The sequence below is a fragment of the Dipodomys merriami genome, unplaced genomic scaffold, assembly GCF_024711535.1.
Source record: "Dipodomys merriami isolate MVZ:Mamm:240054 unplaced genomic scaffold, mDipMer1.0.p SCAF_1, whole genome shotgun sequence".
Classification (NCBI taxonomy): Eukaryota; Metazoa; Chordata; class Mammalia; order Rodentia; family Heteromyidae; genus Dipodomys; species Dipodomys merriami.
The window spans coordinates 119,337,839-119,357,385 of NW_027202270.1; positions in this window are offsets into that span (position 1 = coordinate 119,337,839).

Sequence of the window (19,547 nt, forward strand, 5' to 3'; positions counted from 1 at the left end):
CTCCTATCTTCTATTTCTCCTTCTGGTCCTATTGCTCTTTCTTCAAGGAGCCGGGTTCCCTATTCATGTGGCTTTGTCCTCTTCTTCATGGTTATTTACTGTCAGTTTGTATTTAGTTTGTATCCTCTATTATCTTCTCTCTAAATTTCTTTTTAGATAGAAGGCTAGTTAAAGTCAGAGAGGTCTTTTCTTGTTAGCTCAGGTCTTCCTATGTCCCTAATGAGACAGACAATAAATCCAGCTACATAGTTTCTCCTTAAGGGCAACATGTGATCAATCAAAATCATTCTTATATTTTTTAATAAGCTAGTGATTATGATGTCAAATGTTTGTCTTTTGTTCTTCTCCTGCTGAAATATCCTATCAATCTTACTGTATAACTTGCACCAATATGAAAAATACCTTATGCGCACATAAATAAACAGGTTTTAATTTCCAAGGTTTCATAGTTTCTCCCATATTTTATTGACTATTTTCCCTTTCTATAATACAATATCATTGTTGAATAATTATATATTGTTTAGTCATAGCTACATGTTTCTCTTACCAAACCCTCTAACTCTGAATATTTTTGCTGTCTTATAAATTCATTCATTGTAGTATAAAGTCTATGAAGATTGTCCGGAAAGTTTTCTTTCTTTAAAAGTTTTATTGTAAAGGTGATATACAAAGAGGTTATAGTTATATAGGTAATGTCTCTCCCCTCCCCTTCCTCTCCTCCCTCCCCCCACTTGAAAAGTTTATTTCCAACATAGTGTTAGTGAGTATCATTGTTGAATTGGTTCACCCTTTGTCCTACTGTTTCTGTGATTTCTCTTCCCTTCCCCAAATCAGATAAACTTATATACAAATCAAAGGAACAGAAAAGGAAGAAAGAAAGAGAGAAAGAAAGAAAGAATAGAAATAACTGTACACAGTACACAAAAAAGAATAAAATCCTCTCATTTCCATTTCCTGGAGTTATTTCAATAAACATCATCTTATATAGTCATATGCACATAGCTATCGAGATTCTGTGATTCTCTATTAAGAATATCCTAGACATACTCTAGTTACTACAAATAAAGGAAAGCATGCAGCCTATGTTTCTTTGGGTCTGGCTTGCTTCACTTAATAGAATTTTTTTCGAAGTCTTTCCATTTCTTTATGAATGTGACAATGTCATTCCTTTGCCCTACCTGAAAATTTTCTTGTGTATATTTTGGTATATATGTTTTTTTCTTTTAATTTATATTTTCTGAAAATGCAATCCCCAAACTAGCAGCATCTATAGCATCTGGCTATCTATTAAGAAAAAAAAAACTTTGTATGGCTGCAATCCAGATCTAACTAATGAGAAATTCCAGAGTTCAGACCAGCGATTTGTGCTAATACCCTTTCTGATGATGCTGATACATGGTAATGCATGCCAACATCCAGTCTGAGGTTATCAATGATTGGAGAGAATTCTCTGGTCAGTTCATAGTGTCATTTGATTATTTATAAGTCTCACAAAAATGCTGGATGAAAAGGGTTTTTTTCTTTGTTTTGTTCTATTTTTGTTTTTATGAATTCCAACTGACTGACATGATTTTAAATTTTTAGTGAACCCTGAGAATGACAGCTCTTTGGGAAGATCTTTGAGGTCCTTATGTGTCTTGTCTTTGTGAAATCTAATTTTTATTGATTTGTCATGTTTACCTCTTGGTTCTTTTATGATGTTTTATTTCCTTTTCCCATAAACATTTTTTTTCTTAGTAACTGAAGTTATATTTGCCTCCCAAGAACTGTGAGGAAAAAACAATGTCTATTCCTTTCGTTAAAAAATATGAATTATTACTTCTTAATTGTAGCAGTTAACACCTTCATAGGCTAGCCATTGATTAGTCTTTGTAACTATTCTTCGATTCTCCATACTTCTTAGTTGGGATAGAGCCCTATAATCAAAGACAGTGGAATCAGAAAAAATAAAATAAAAAGTAGAAGTAAAAAGCATGCTACACCATGCTTAGATTTTAGACACAAAGAAAAACAAATAAATTTCATAGAGGTGATTTTCAATTTACCTTATGTCTCATTATTGTCTTTGGAAATAAGGCTGTTGGGAGGGTGGTCATAGGGGACTAGAGTAGTAAGAGTGAACTTAATTATGTAGATTATCTCTCTGTCTTCTCCTTCGTCTAGAGCCTAGTGATTTAGTCATTCTTCCCTGGAACATAGAAGGAGACCTTAAAAATGGACATTTCCTTTAAAAATAAAAATGCCATTCTGGGGCATGAACTCAGGGCCTATGTGCCTTCTTTGAGCCTCTTTTTCTCAATGCTAACTCTCTGCCACTTAAGCCACAGCTTCACTTCCAGCTTTTTTTGGTATGTTAGTGGAGATAAGAGTCTTAATGACTTTCCTGCCTAAGTCGTATTCAATCCAGGATCCTCAGATCTCAGTCTCCCAAATAGCTCATGAAATACAAGCATGAGCCACATTGTACCTGACTTCCTTTATTAATGTAAATTTCTTTTGCAAAATTGTAACTTCTACTGAATTTTCAGAGCTTCTCATGTATCTGCACTTTCTTAAAATAATGAGCTCAAAATAATCCTCATGGTGAATAGGTATATTTTGGGTAGTCTGGTTTCTTATAGTCCCACATTTTGGGATGTTGCATTCTGGCTTCTGACCAATAAAATCCACCACCACCCACACATTCAGACTCCAGTTTTATCCACACTAGTCATTTCTATATTCCCTATATAAGCCAGTCTCTTTCTGGAATAGATGTCTTAATATCATCAACTTAAAAATAGCCTTCTGTGCTTTAAAATATAATAATTTTCTATTCCTCTTTTAAGATGAATATCACGTCGCCTGGGGAGGTTTTTCTCTTTCATTCCATTTCACTACAATGGGGTAAATATGAAAATTTCCCAGTAAAAATTTCTCATTAATGCTTGCTTCACACATCTTATTCCACTTTATCTCTACCCAACTCTTACTTTTAAAAACCTCAAGAGTATCTAGTATTAGGATGTGGCAAAAGATAAAAGCTAATGAAATTAATGTATTTGTCTATTATGTTTTAGCATGTGTTTAATAGGTATTTTATGTATTTTCTAATTTTAATTTGTCTATTCTCAAGTATAGAGGGCAATAGTTTAAAGGATGTGTAATTTCTTACATTAGGAACGGGATTAGGATTCATGTCTAAGCTTTTTTATGATCACATCCTCTTGATAAACTGTTACCAACTGTCAAAATAAAGTAATCCACCCCCAGTCCATTTGGCTAATGTTTCCTAGATACTTTTGAAACTATGAGCACAAGTAGTATCTCTTCTCTATTTCTTAAATACAAACTCTATTTCTTAAATACAAACTTTGGCAGCTTTCAGCAAAGTCTTATTGGAACTTCCTTTGACAATGTCCCCTTTAACAGAAACAAAACAAAACAAAAACCAAAACAGAAAACAACAGCAATTACAAAATGAATCAGTCCAAAACAGTTATGCTGAGCACTCTTCAGCATTTCCTTTCTGATTTTCTCAACCACTTTTGTCTCTCGTTTAGACTTGCCACTTAACAGAAACTCTGGGATGTAGGAATCAAACCTTCTAGGAATCAAACTTTCTAGTACTTAGTCATCTTCTCTGTTTACTAAATGTTAGCCAAAGCCTTTAGCTCTCAACAACAGTTTCATGTTCTGATTAAGCATTTGTTAATTTGAAAGGGCTATGTTTCTGTGTGGAAACTTGATTTATTTGCATGCATTTTCCTCCAGCCTCCAGTAAGTGAATGCTTAACAAAGATTAAGCTCACAGGTTTTAATAAAAATGCTCTCCATCTTAAGCCTCGACCTCCAGCTTGTGAAAAACACACTGTGAAGCAAAAACAGGACAAAAGCTGAGATTTATTCTGTTATAACTGTTGACAAATGTTATTAAATATTTCTGCTAATGACTGAAGCTGGTGCAAAATATGAGTGCTTCATTCTGAAAATGAAGTCATCTGAAAACAAACACTAATTGTGCTCCTGAATGAAGATGGGTGTCCTAACAGACTGAGCATGTACCGATTCCTCTAGAGAAATTGTGTTTCATCAGAGTTTTCTAGGTCTATGTGAATTGACAGTGCTGTGTTGATTTATTTGGTTTTTGTCTACCTGATAGCTCTATCCATGACACCTGCCCCTGTCCGAGGTATTTAATTCTTCTTACCTAGCTCCAAGTTTACTGTCCCAAAGCAGCAATTGATTTTTAAAAAGAGCTCAAGATAGCACTACTCATACTAATCATATTTGGGAATCAAATTAGGGAGCTTTCAACTGATGAATGGATAAAGAAAGTGTAGTATGCATATACAACAGAATATTATTCAGCCCTAAAGAAGAACGAATTTATGGCAAATTTAAGGATATAGATGGAACTGAAAACTACACGAAGATAAATATGTCAGGAGGATAAGAAAAAAATATCATATATTATTTCTCATATGCAGCATCTAGAGCTGAAAACATACAAGCAAACGAAACAAACAAACAAAAAGAGTGACCCAGCTGTGAGATGAGGTCACTGAGGAATTCCTTGGGGTTTGGAACCAGTGATGGTGTGAAAGGAAAGGGTAAAAGGCTAAATATGATTTAAAAAAACATTTTATGTCTATGCATGAAATAGAAAAACAAAGCTTATTAAAAGGAAATTCATTTAAAAGTGGGTGCACAAAAACGCAAGAGAAGGGGGATATTTGATGTAAGTACATAACTACCTGTTTTAAAAGAGCATCATAACTGTTCTGTACAATTAATATGGGTTAATTTAAGAAAAAGGAGATCAAGAAATAAGTATGGCCTGAGAGCTTTTCCTTGAAAGAAACAGAACATAGGAGAAAAGAAGCTGAATTTGTATGCATGTTCTCAGAGCACCCATGTTCTCTCTACCACATGGACAGAACTGATCAGCAGTGACAGAAAACAAGAGAAGCACACACAGGCAGCAAGAAGAGCTGCAGGGGTGGGGAAGGGAGAGGGAAGTCCTTTACAGACTAATTCACTGTCTGAAAACTTTGTCACATTTTTTTTGGAGTTAGCCCTTTGTATGTTTTACTGTTCTCACCACAGTTTTGTATGATCTGACGAACACGGCTGCCTAGCACCTGACATCTTGTTTTCCTCCAGCACCATGGGAAAAAGCCCTTTTAGGTAGGACAGGATTGTAGTGTTCACATTTAATCATATTCTGTATTCCTTGAGCCTAGGTTTTCCCAAGATGAAATATCACTTAGTTCCAGTAAGAGAGACAAAGCTGGCTAGGACTGAACACGACTCTGGTGACACATGACAAATCTTTTTGTTGCCATGAGAATTCCTCACCTGGCCAAGGGGAATATTTATGTGTGACACTGGCTTTGGTAGAGTCAGAGTGCAGAAAGTTAGCAGATCCAAGGTAACAGGCAAAGCAGATCAGATAATGTGATTCTGCACAGCCTTCTTAGGCTTGTGGTTTTTGTTGTTGTTGTTGTTGTCTCTTTTCTACTTCTTCTCCTTTTTTTGATAGGATAAATCTTGAGCAGAGATTTACAGTTTTAACAGAGTTCTGTCCTAGACTCTGAAAGGTGAGGAATTGTTATTAAATAGGCATACACATAGAAATAAAAATGATCAAACACAATTTTGAAAAACAAACATATTTCAGGATTTTTAAAGCTTATCAAACAGTTGGTAGAACGTCTAACCTGTTCTTAAATGAGGATACAGTAGAGGAATGAGATTAAATTAAGAATACATCAAAAGATGAAGATCAATTGACAAAAATCATCATCCCAATTAGTAATTTAGCCTGTAAACAGATGAGTTGCCGAGGTAGGGACACAAGACATGGTAGGCCTCTGACAAGTGCATGTGGTGTTTGTGAATGGTGCTGTGAGAATTCTGCAATCTCTCACTGGTGAAACTAGGTTCCTGAAAGACTTAATTAAAGTCATTTTTTTTCTTTTTAGGTTTTAAATGTTGAAAAATATTTTAAATTGGGTATTTGAAACAAAATCATGTCTGTTTAAATTGAAAATGGATATGTGTGTGTGTGTGTGTGTGTGTGTGTGTGTGTGTGTGTGTGTGTGTGTGTGTGTGTGTGTGTGTGTGTGTGTGTGTGTGTGTGCCACTACCAAAGCTTAAACACAGAGCCTTTTAGAGTTTTCATTCAAGGCTAATGCTCTACCAATGGGAGATGAGTGCTCATAGACTTTCCTGCTGGGGCTGTCTTTGATCCTCAGATCTCAGCCTTCTGAATAGCACAGATGCTCAGGTGACAAGTACGTACCACCAATACCCCAGCAAGAAGAGAAATATTTTAAATGTAGAATTTATTTTCAATTCTCTGAGCCAGTTGTGAAGTCTCATGAATGAAAGTTGGAGTGTCCAATTTATAAATGGGTTAATTTAGGGATATTTTGTATTTAAAAAGTCTTGGATCCTAGTAGATGATGATTTATATCCAGTATCAAGAGATATACTTACTGTGAATGTCCTTCTATGATGATTTGCTGAGGATTTTCTCTATATGTTAGTCTAAAACAGTCATCTCTGAAATAGTTTATAGAGTGAAGCCTGAACAGTCATTTGGTGAAGAGTAACCTCAGTCGTTATTCCTTTGTTCTGTTACAGTAGAAGTTTGTGGGACACAGGAGTTATATATAGGCCTTTGCTTTGAATTCAGTAAACTCCTGGATTCAACTCTCAATTCCTTATTTCACATAAAACTCCTGAGCCAGTTTAGATACCTACAAAAATCAAGATCATAATGTCTGCATTTCTGAATTTATGAGGATTTCTTCATTTTTCTTGTCCACCATATGGTCACTGTAAAACTAGTTGAAACTTCTCTTAAAAGTTTAAGAACTAGCCGGGCGCTGGTGGCTCACGCCTGTAATCCTAGCTACTCAGGAGGCTGAGATCTGAGGATCGCGGTTCAAAGCCAGCCCGGGCAAGAAAGACCATGAGACTCCTATCTCCAATCAACCACCAGAAAACCGGAAGTGGCGCTGTAGCTCAAGTGGTAGAGCGCTTGCCTTGAGCTGAAGAGCTGAGGGACAGCGCCCAGGCCCAGAGTTCAAGCCCCATGACCGACAAAAAAAAAAAAAAAAGTTTAAGAACTTAGAATACAAGCTGTGTACCTCAGCATGAGTTATAATTGACTGAAATGCATCATGGACATATAGCACATAGAACCTAGTAACAATGATTCATCACTACAATTCTCACATCAGTATTAAGATTAAATTTTCACTAAGATGCAATTTGAAAATGTTTGTCATATACTGTGGTAATTCCAAAAATATGGAATTTAGTAGCATAAAGTACCATAATATGGAAGAAGTTGTAGTTTAGAAGCAGGAGGATAAACGTGTTCAGAGCTTTGCATTGCTTAGTTAGATCTGTTTGTAAGGTATTTCAGATCATGTATCAAGGACCCTAGATTTGGAGTGAATGAGAGAAGTAGAAAATTGATGAAGGATTTCTGAAGAAGGTGATAAGGAGTATAACCTTGAATGTGGTACAGAAGCTAAACAGGGAAAATTACCATATGTACACCAACAGAGTCCAAAGGTTCCCAAGACAACTAAAATGTGACTAAAGAACTGGTAGCCCTTTGATATTACTAGATGAAGCAAATTTTAGCACATTGTTCTTTCAAGCTTTACACTGAATTCCTACTGATGATGTATGTCAAGAACAGATAAGAATATAGAAACATTTTGTACAGTTGCTAAAGTCACTATACATGATTATTTCTCATTTGAGATCAGCAAACCGATGAAAATCAGACAAAGGATACTAATTATTTTGGGGGCTGTGTGTCTTTCTAACAATCTAATACACTTGTGAATGGAATTAATAGTTATGGGTAATATCAGGGAAATGCATAATTATCATTAATTGTATATGGCCAGAATTTCTTCCTGTGAAATCCATGAAGATGGAGCCATTGGAATGATGAACTACATAAATAGTGAAAGTATTATACAGAAAAATAAATATGAGAAATATCAAAAATCAAGTTTTGAAAAGAAAATGGCAAAAACACAATTAATATTTTGAGCTAAAATGAAATGCTAGGAAGAAATCACAAGAACTTTTTTGAGCTAATCTGAATAATTTTTACCAGAGATGTGAAACAAAATTTAAAAATGGAGAGACATATCAACTCCACAGATGGGAAAACTGAATATGATAAACCATTTCTTCCCATTTTAGATTTTATGCAAATCTAGTAAAAATCATAGTGTGATTTTTTTCTGAACATGAAAATATGAATTTATGACTCATTATTAAACAGCAATATTTTTCCTGAACTTGGCAATATGAATTTATGACTCATTATTGTAGAGATATTTTTAAACATGCAAATTACTCAATAAACTATCGTAAGATATATATTTATAATAAAAATATAAAAGCGCAAACATCTTCAGAGATGTACCCAATAATTGGTTCAAAAAATAAGCAAAATCATAACCTTATTGCATAACAATCTAGCAAGAAAAAAGCAGAAGGAAAATGAGAGATTAATTTGTAAAAGTAATACTCTGAAAATTGGTGATTGCTTTAATTAACAGTTTTACAAATTGCAAACAAATATAAATGTTTCATGCAAAATGTCATAAATGAAACAAAAGGAATTAGAAGAAAAGAAAAAGGAACTTATCCAGTTGAAAGTAAGGAATGCCTGTGTAACCAGAATTCACAAAATAAAACTTCCATAACTTATCCTGTATAAAAATTAAGACTGTTATCATTCAAGAAATATTATCAAAAGCAATTAGAAGCTAAGTAAAAAAATATTTTGTATAAATGAACTGAAGACTCAATAGTTTTTTGTTTTTTGTTTTTTGGGTCCCGACGTGGGGCCTGAACTCTGGGCCTGGGCGCTGTCCCTCAGCTCTTCAGCTCAAGGCTAGCACTCTACCATTTGAGCCACAGCGCCACTTCCGGCTTTTTTTCTTTTTGCGTATGTGGTGCTGAGGAATCGAACCCAGGGCCTCAGGCATAGCAAGGCAAGCACTCTACCACTGAGCCACCTTCCCAGCCCCAGACTCAATAGTCTTAATGTATTAAAAAAGAAGAAATGAAAGCTTGAGAAGAAACACCACTTGTAGATTTCCAAACATAAATATCTAAAATGTTTCTTAATAAAGTACTACCCTGCATAAGATGACACTTCTGAGTGAGACATTTTTGCTTTGCCAAAAAACTAGAGCAATATCCCATTTATTTTCTATTTTTTAAACATTTTTACTGTTATTGTAAAGGTGATGTTCATAGAGGATACAGTGTCATGAGTCAGGTAAAGAAGACTGGCCTTTTTTTGGACAATGTTATCCCTTCCCTTACTCTCTTCCACATTTTTCCTTCCTGTCCCTATCCACAAGTTAGATAGTTAATTTCAACTATATCTAATGAGTACTGCTGCTGTCCTTGTTCTCTTTTTGTCCCTCCATTTCTGTGCCCACATTATAGATAAACAATCAGACAAGGCAAAAAGAAAAGAAAACAACAAAAAGAAAACAAACCTCTTGTTTCCATTTCCTGGAGTTCATTTCAATAAACATTATTTTATGTGATCAGAGCCCTTTTCTTTGTATTGTCATTTCAAGAATGAAATGTTCTGTGACTTTCTAATAGGTTTAAAAACATTCATTTAGCATAGATATGCCTAAAGATTCAGGTAAAAGACAGGTAATAGTAACTTCTACTGCAATCCTGACTACTCACAAGGCTGAGGTCTGAGGATCACAGTTCAAATCTAACCCACATTGAAAGCCCATAAGATTATTATCTCTAGTTAACCACTAGAGAAACAACGACAAAAAGAAAAAGGTAAATTTATTCATGTAATAATAACTCTTGCCTTTTTATATCAAAATAGTATTTCATGACATGGGAATACCACTGTTCATTTACTTGTTTATTCTCTGAAAATTCTGGGTCATTTATAGTACTTGTACTTGGAGGCCATTATAAGAGAAACAATACTATAAGTATTTCATACGGGTTTTAGTGTGAACATAACCTTTTCTGAAAAAATATTTCTCAGGGATTAGTGCCCAAGAATACCGATCTGAAAAACTTTTTTTTTTTTTAACAAATCCTATCCTTTTCTATATCTTATTAGGAAAGACATAAAAAAATAATAACAGTAGCTAGTTGCTCTCTACCCATAGCCAGGCAAGATACATAAATAATGATAATGTAAATTTTATTGAAGTATAGTATGCAGTCTGAAATATGCACGATCACAAGGGTAGTTGAATGGTCTTTGACAAAATGAGGACATTTATGTGTTCAGACAGATCCAAAGCAGGTAGCAGATTGTGACTGGAATCTCAAAGGAATACTTAGGCTTTAGGCAGGAAGACGGACAATTTACACTTCTGATTTGCAACTCCTGACATTCCATTTCTGATCTTTTTTTTAACTTTACATCAGTAGATTCATACAGCATGTAATACATACAACTGGATTCTTCCAATGGATTCATGAGGTCATTCTATGATTTGACATACTGTAGCTCTAGCACAGCTTATTTCTTTCATTATTATGTTGTACTCGATTGTAGGAATCTACCACACTTTGATTATTCCCTGCTTCTACTTTGAACTTTTATTAATAAAGCAAGCAAAAACTTTCTTGTTTATAACACCCATGCTTTGTTGAACACAGCAAACCATTCATTCGGAGTCAATAGCTATGAGAAAAATTACTCGTTCCGAAGTTCTGCATATATTCAGATTTAGTAGAACTTGCCAAATAGTGTTCTAAAGTAGTTATGCTAATTTATGCTCCTACCAGCAATGCATGAGAGCTCTGTATCCACATATGTGTTATCAATCTTCTCTATATTTCACACAAAATCTGAGATTAAAAATGTTTAAAAGTTTCTTAATGTCACATAGCTGAGGATACAAGTCTTTGCTTTGAACTCAGGTTTCCTAAACTTCAGCAACATTTTTTTTCCTGTAAGACTATAGTGTTGACTATTTGGTTATAATTCTGATACTCCACAGCTCATCTACTAGTAAATGAGCCTTGAACACTTTGTTGTACTCAAGATCCAACCCAGGAGAAATATGAGTTCCTATAGATCTATCACTTTATAGACAACTTTTCCTGTTTGGGGCTAACTGTACTAATTTATCATATATAATAGGTACCTGGATGTTCTCATATATAATGTTTAATTATTCCTAGATTAATAACTTCTCATAATGAGTATAGGATGGGCTTAGAATGTGGCTTAGTAGTAGAGTGCTTGTCTAACATGCATAAAGGTCTGGGTTTGATTTCTCAGTACCACATCAATAGAAAAATTCAAAAGTGGTGCTGTGGCTCAAGTGATAAAGTGCTAGCTTTGAGCAAAAGAAATGTAGGGACTGTGCCCAAGCCCTGAATTCCAGAACCAGAACTGGCAAAAAAAAAAAAAGGTATAGGATATCTGGGAGCATATACATTACCCTCCCTTTTTTTGATATTCATCCACCTTATCAGTGATCAGTCAAAATTTCTTTGACATCTAGCTATCCTCAAGGTTAAATGAATTATATAAAATTTATTGAGAGAGATCAGTGTCAAGATCAGTGTAGAGACATTGAAAACTTAGAAGGAAATTGCATGTATCTACACGTGGAGATGGCAGACACATTGAGTTCCAAAATAATGAGTTTATTTTTGAATATTTTTATAATGGGCAAATTCTGATAAAAGTATGCCAAATTTAAAGCATCTCAATCATAAGTTAAAGGGAAATGTTACTTAATATATAATTGAAAATAGTGCTTTCTACATTAAAATTTGATTATTTAGATGAGTGTTGAAAATCAGACGGAGAATTAAAATAAAATATTTGATGATAATTATTCATAATCATGAGGTTCATGAGAGCATTTTTTAACCATTGAAAATAATAAGCCTTCGCTTAATTCTAATTTGTAGGATCCATTCTACGCAATGTCACAGTAATTTAGATGCTTGATATGAATTAAGAAAGGTAAAATTAAGAAAAAAAATCTAAAGCTATGGGTAGGATCAAATGAAAGAAAAGTCTTGCTGAGAGTATGGAGAAAAATTCTTAAACACCATTTATATAAAATAATCATGGTTTGAGATTGTTAGAGGATGTCCTTGATCTATTTGATAGTTTATACAATTGGACACTAAAGGATACCTCCAATGAAAGGAATTGATGTAAGTTCATTACCAAATCAATCTATATTTATATTTCATGTTTGCAATTTCCTGTCATGGAAAGACAATTAGCATCAAGTCCACTGTGCAATGTTGGAACTCAAATTCCACCATGAATTAGCAGGAGATGAAGCCCTCAACACGTTGATCCTGGAATTCACTGCAAACAATGAACATGTCCCTGGATTGCTGCCAGAGAATGACAAATCACTTAAGTAAATTCATATTTGACCTGAGTCGTTTCACTTGAATACTTGCATTTTTCTGCTGCTCATTCAATATTAAGAAGGGTATTGAATAACTCCTGTAAAACTGAATATTAGTCAGTAAAATACAAAGTCACATGACTAATGAAAAATAGAGACATACTCCTCCAATAATCATAAAAGATAAGAAATTTCTAGTGGTTACACCAATGCAAATTTTAGTGATGCCATATTAATTTTATCCATCAGATTTTAGGATTTATGAAACCTCATAATGGTGAGCATGTGAAGGAAGGGTCAATATCTTACATTTTTCATGGGAATATATTGGTTACAATCTTTTCTTTAATAAAGTCATATGATGATATGATTATATCATAAATGCTTATAATAGAACATTAAGCTATAAAAATAGGATAGAAGAGCAAATTTTCAGCTGTGCATTTTTAAATTTAAATTTAATTTTTTCTGTACTGTAAATATCATACAAGAAGGTTTACTATATCATGGCTATCTTTGTGTCCAATATTTGTTGAGCTGCATAATCCTAACATGCACCCTTTATTATATATTTTATATAATATAAATAATAATATGTAAAACATACAGCATATTGTATAGATTTATATGATGTACTTATACATTATGTATATATTATACATAATAGTCCACATAACAGCTGTACAATATACATTTTTTCCAGCAGCCCATGTACATTCTCCAAGATAGACTACTTGCTATGGCATAAAACAAGTCTCAGCAAATACAATCTTTTTTAATGCTAATCAAATTTTAAAATGCAACCATAATTTCACTTAGCAACTTATATATAGAAAGCTATATTTTAAAATACATCTTAAAGTGCTGAAGGACATATCTGTATGTATATGTATTTTGTGCGCATCTGTGTATATGAGAATTATTTAAATACACATATGGGAACAGCAAGCAAAACAGACAATATAATGTGGGACACATATTCAATTACTCATTAAATCATTAAAAATAACCAGAAGATTTATGTACTGAGAAGGGTAAATTCAGATTTCTAAATATTAAAAGTAAATATGTGTTTTAGGACATAATTTCCTATCTTATGAATCATAATTGCATCTATGTAGCATACTTCCTACATATGAATTATAAATCTGTACCTGTCTAGGCACCTATCTATGTCTATAACACCTATATCTATATCTCTATAGTAAAATCCTGAAAGGGAAGGATCGATGAGCAGCTGCTAGAGTGAAACAGAATAAAATAATCCCCGCTTGACGTGAGAAAGTGTAGAAATACGGATGTAGGCAGCAGCAGTTTTTTAGTTTACTAGGAAACTTCCAAGGCCACATAAATGTGGGTTTCAATGGGAAATGTCTTAGTGAACTTTTCCTTCAGTGTCTGCTATTCCACCCAGTATGGCCTTAGTCCTGGCTTACGATTTCCATCCTGGGGATACCCAGCAGCTGACCTGTCCTACCTTCTTTATAGCCCTCAGTACCAATTCATCTCCCTTGTAACTCTGTCTGAAAGACAGCAGCCAGTCTAGAATTGATCCTGGCTTTATTTAGAGGTTGGCATCTTTCAAAGGAAGCCCATATTGCTCACCAGAGGCTCTCTTCCCTTCTCTGGAGTGGTAGATATGGGTTAGGAGGGCCTCAGGAGTGGTTGCTCTTCAGATCTTCCCCAAAGCCATTTGAAGTTGTCAGACAGAGAGTTTATTCATGGTGGTCTTTGGAGGATGCAGCTTTAACAGAATTTATTTAAGCAACAGTTAGCATATATAAGTGTTCACACTGGTGTAGGTATATATGTGCCTCTGACTACCTATCTCCTTATTCACCTATCATAAATTAGGTGACTTAGAAAACATTCTGGAAGGCTCTTATCATGTTTAAATAACTACTACTCTCACATGTGTGAATAGAAGAGCAGTAATGGGAACTTGTGTGGCAACTCACATTTATCTCAATATAGCACAATAGCTGTGGTGGCTATTATCTTTTTTTAAAAATGGAATAACTGATGAATCTTTATAAACCAGTTTTGGTTTTTTATTTATTTATTTTTTTTTTTGTGGTTTTTGATTATGGAGCTTGAACTCAGAACCTAGGTGTTGTCCCTGAGCTCTTTCACTTTTTGCTCAAGGCTAGTGCTCTCCCACTTTGAGCTAAAAGTGCCCTTCCAGTTATTTTGGTTGTTAGTTGGAAATAAGTCTCAAGAGGAGTTTTCGGCCCAGGCTGGCTTTGAACTGCAATCCTTAGATCTCAGCCTGCTGGGTGGCTAGGATTACAGGCGTGAGTCAGCAATCATGGCAATTTACCTAGACCAGTTCTCTCTCCTTTAATTCTCTACCCCACATACATTTGGTTCTATTTTCTGCGAATATATCTTGCATTTAGATTATGGAAAAAATATAGTAGCTACTTGTTTTTTCCCAAATATCCAAATTTGGACTTTAATTATAGTCTCAAATATATTTAAAATTTAAACATATATGGTAAATAAAGTAGCATACTTTTTATGGCTAATAACATACACTTTTGTATATATATATATATATATATATATATATATACTATATAAGATTTCCTCTTGCTATTTGCATATTTACATTTTCCTCTCGATATTTGAATCTCAATCTTCATATAACAATTGCCTGCATCCTCTCTTCTGGGTCTGTGAATGAGCACGGAAGTTTACTTAGCCAGGGCTTACTATAGTTTCTATAGTTACTTCCAAGGTGTTGTTACTCCACATATACCTGGCAACAAAATCTACGCGGGCTAGGAGGAGAACCAAGGAGGAGAAAGGCAATGGACCATCCTTAGTCTTAATTAGCTGCCACTGCTGTACCTGCTTCTCTAAAAGGGAACACAGATGGAAACGTAATTAATGCATAAACTAATTAGCAATCTCATTTGCCAATTGTACATGATAAATAAAACAGATTGCAGGAAATGATTAGCAGGTTGAAGCAAGGTGAATATGGTAAGGGAGAGATGACATGATAGGATTGGATTGCGGAGAGACAGTGACAAATTATGCATTTTTAAAAATCATTTTAGCAGGGAGGCAACAGAAAGACAAGTCCAACTTGTTTTTTTTACATTTTTTTATTGTAAAAATGCTGTTACAGAGAGGTTACAGTTACATGAGCAAGGTAATGAGTACATTTCCTACCGAGCATTGTTGCCTCCTCCTTTGTTTTCCCCCTACCATCCCTTCCTTCCCACCTCCACAACAACCTTCCCTTCTGGCCCCCCACCGAAGTTGTAAAGTTTGTTTTCAACATAGTGTTTTGTACATCTCATTGTTACAATGAGTCAACCTGTGTTCTTATTTAAGCATTTTGGTTTTTTTTTTCCTTTCCCCTTCCTGAATTAGAGAAGTATATATACAAGATGCAGGGCATCGACATCAAATACACTGAAAACAGGGGCTATCCTGTGGAGGACTCACATGCAAGAGAAACAAAAACTCACATAGTTCATTTTAAAAACAATAGTGAGCAAGAAAAGAACCACTTGTGACTCTATCTGGTGGTTCATTTCGCTTAACATATTACCCTGCACCAGCATCAACTCCAAATGAATCAAAGACCTCAGAGTCAAAACAGACACTCTGAAAACCTTACAGGAAGGAATAGGAGATACCTTAGGTCTCCTAGGCACAGGCTGAAATTTTCTCAATAAAGACCCAGAAACAAAACAAGATATACTTAGAACTAAAAAAAACTAAATCCCCCAACAACAAATCCTCAAAGAAACAAGTGCCAAATAAATAAGTGGGCTAAAGACTTAAAGAGAAACTTCTCTGAAGAGGAAATAAGAATGGCCAATAGACACAGAAAGAAATGCTCTACCTCTTTAGCCATAAAAGAAATGCAGGGAGTTCCGGGAAGATGGCGGAGGAGAAGCTGGAATCTGAACAAGCTCTCGCATAGAAAGCAGCTTTAGAGTTCCAGTGAACAGTCCTAAGCCAGAGAATCACACCAAGTGTGCCATCACAGGACAGAGAGTTAGACAAGAGAGGGGAAGCCAAGGCAAGTGGTCGTCAGCAGCCGCCACGGCGGCGGCGGCGGCGACAGGGTCGCAAGCGGCAGAGACCACAGCCGGGGGCCATACCTGAGCGCTCACACAGAGAGTCCGGGACGAAGGAGCCAGACGCAGCGGCCGAGCGGATTCTACTCAACACCAGCAAGAACCAACAAAGAGCGGACATCTTCACCCTGCAGCTTGCAGACCAGAGACGACCCAGGATCCAAGACTCGGCACCAGAGACGACCCAGGACCCAAGACTCAGCGTGAGTACAAGCCCGACATCCTCACTCCTCAGGGAGCAGAGGAAGGAAGGCCACCCCTCCCCCCCCAGCACCGGTGATCTCCATCTTGGATACCGACAAAGCTCGGAGTTGCTGCTAGCTTCAGCTCAGGCCTTGGAATAAAATGAGTCATTTAGCAGGTCACAAGAACTTAACACCGAAGTGACCTGCCAGACTCAGCTCCATCCAGGGAAAAATCACCCAGCACAGGCGCCAGCCTAGCCTCACTGGGTAACCAGAGCCAGAGGCTGCCCCTCCCTCTAGCAGCCACCACAATCAATTGAAAAACAGAAACCCTGAGAATGGCTCCAGGCTGGGCGCTGTGAGTTATCACAAAATAGCCCCAGGGAAAAGCTACTGTTTGCTGAAAGGCCTCAACTCCACCCAGAACCTAGACTCATCACCACATCCCCCTCTTTTGTGACTCTCAAAGCAGACCACCCTCCCAGAAAACTAACCTGGGAGGGGGATCTCAAAATCTTGGGTAAAGCAGAGCATTTTTCTGCCTCTTCCAACCAACTGACTTAAGAAACCAATCAAGCCACAGGACCTCAAGCTGACCAGAGACTCCAAGAGACTGGTTGCAGACAAAAGGGAGATACAGGATTCTTCCCACTCCTCCCCCCCCAAAAACAAAAAAACAAAAAAAAAAAAAATCAAAAGACTTTTTTTTTTTCTTCTTTTTTTTTTTTTTTTTCTTTTTTTTTTTTTTTTCTCTTTTTTTTCTTCTTCTTCTTTTCTTTTTTTTGCTTGTTTTTTGTTTTTTGTTACCTTATATATATATATATATATATATATATAAATTTTTTCCCTTCTAAAACTTTTATCAATCTTTAATTTTTGCCTCTTCTGAAAAAATAATTGTTTTCCAGTAACTTTTTTTTCTCATCTTATAATTTTTATTCCAGAATTACGTGAATGAGAGTTTTCCTTTCTTTTCTTGTCTTCTTTCTCTTTTTCTTTCTTTCTTAATTATCTTTTTGTTTTTTATCTAGCTCTACTGAACTTCTGATCTTTTCTTCTCCCTTAAAGCTTTTCACATCTCCTCAATGTCCCTCCCCTTCTCTGAACATATTCACATTCCTCTCTAAATAGACGGTCTTTTAACCTCTATAATAACATTAATTTTTACGTTTCTATTCTTCTTCTGGTCTCTCTTTATACCCCTTTCCGTCTCTTCTTTTTCTCTCTCTCTCTACTTGCATCCTACCCAACCCATTTCCTGCACTGTGAGTAGGACATAGTTAACTCTCCTTGTGCCTCCCCACACCAATCTATTCCTATTTTTTACCCACATCTCTCACTAATCCTAATAATTTCTGGTTTTCCAAATTCTTTTCTGCGGTTCGAAGTCCTTTAACATATAGTCGTTTGATGTTGAATAGATGTATCTGTTGAACTAGATTGTATCTGTAGACTATTGACTGTACAAATGCAAACTTTGGTTGATGGTTGCCTTAAGATAGTGTTCTAGCACAAAACTGGTGCAATCTTTATCTCAAATGGGCCGAGTAAGCCGGAAAAACACAAGAAAAATGGCAAATTCGGGTATCTCAATTCCCAACCTTGATAATCAGGGATTAGAACAGATAAAGAATAACCCAGAGGAGAGTTCCCAAATAGCTCTACAAACACTAATAGCAAACATGATAAATGAGAAGTTTGACAATGTACAAAGGACTCTGTATGAGCGTGATAGGGAGAGAGAGGAGGCATCCCAGAAGTTTATACAGGAATATCATAAGCGTGAGGAAGCTTCTCAAAAAATGATACAGGATTTGCATGAACAACTTGAGAATACTCAAAGAGAAAGGGAGGAATGGCGTGAGCAGGCAGAGAACACTCAAAGAGAACTGCAGGAATCCCACAGAAGGGAGGAAACTAATCAAAGAGTAATTCACGAATTAAGAGACCAGGTAGAGAATACACAAAGATCACTAAAGACATTCATGGAATCCATTAACAAAGAGCTGAAGGAAGTCAGGGAGACCACAAAGGGAATGTTGAATGGAACCCAACAGAAGGAATGGGAGTCCAAAGAAACCATAACCAATCAACTAAGTGATTTGAGAACAAACACTGAACACCAAATTAAGGAAGTAAAGAAATTCATACAAGACCTAAAACAGAGCTTCAACAAAGAACTTGAAGCCATCAAAGCTGACCAAGTAGAAGGAAAAGAGATAAAAAACAAAGTAGAGAGTCTTGACAGCAGGTTAGACCATGCAGAAGATCGAATCTCAGGGATTGAAGACAGCCTAGATATTATAGAGAAAGAACATACAACCATCCAAGACAAGTCCAAGAAATATGATAGGTCTATCCAACACCTGGAGGACACCATCAGAAGGCCCAATTTAAGGATAATGGGTGTAGAGGAGCACCTAGAAACAGAAGTTAATGGTCTAGGAAATTTGTTTAACAGGATCCTAGCAGAGAACTTCCCAAACATACAAAAAGATAGGCCTATTCAGATACAAGAAGCTTTTAGAACCCCAAATAGACCAGACCAGAATAGGACATCCCACCGTCACATTATAATCCACACAGGATCAACCCAGACCAAGGAAAAGATCCTTAAAGCTGTCAAGGAGAAAAGATTAATCACCTATAAAGGGAAACCAATTAGAATTACCTCAGATTTCTCAGCAGAGACAATCAAAGCAAGAAGAGCCTGGAATGACGTATGCCATGCCCTAAAAACAAACAACTATCAACCAAGAATACTGTACCCAGCTAAACTCTCCTTCATAACTGAAGGCCAAATAAAAACCTTCCATAGCAAAGAAAAATTGAAACAATACATCTCCACC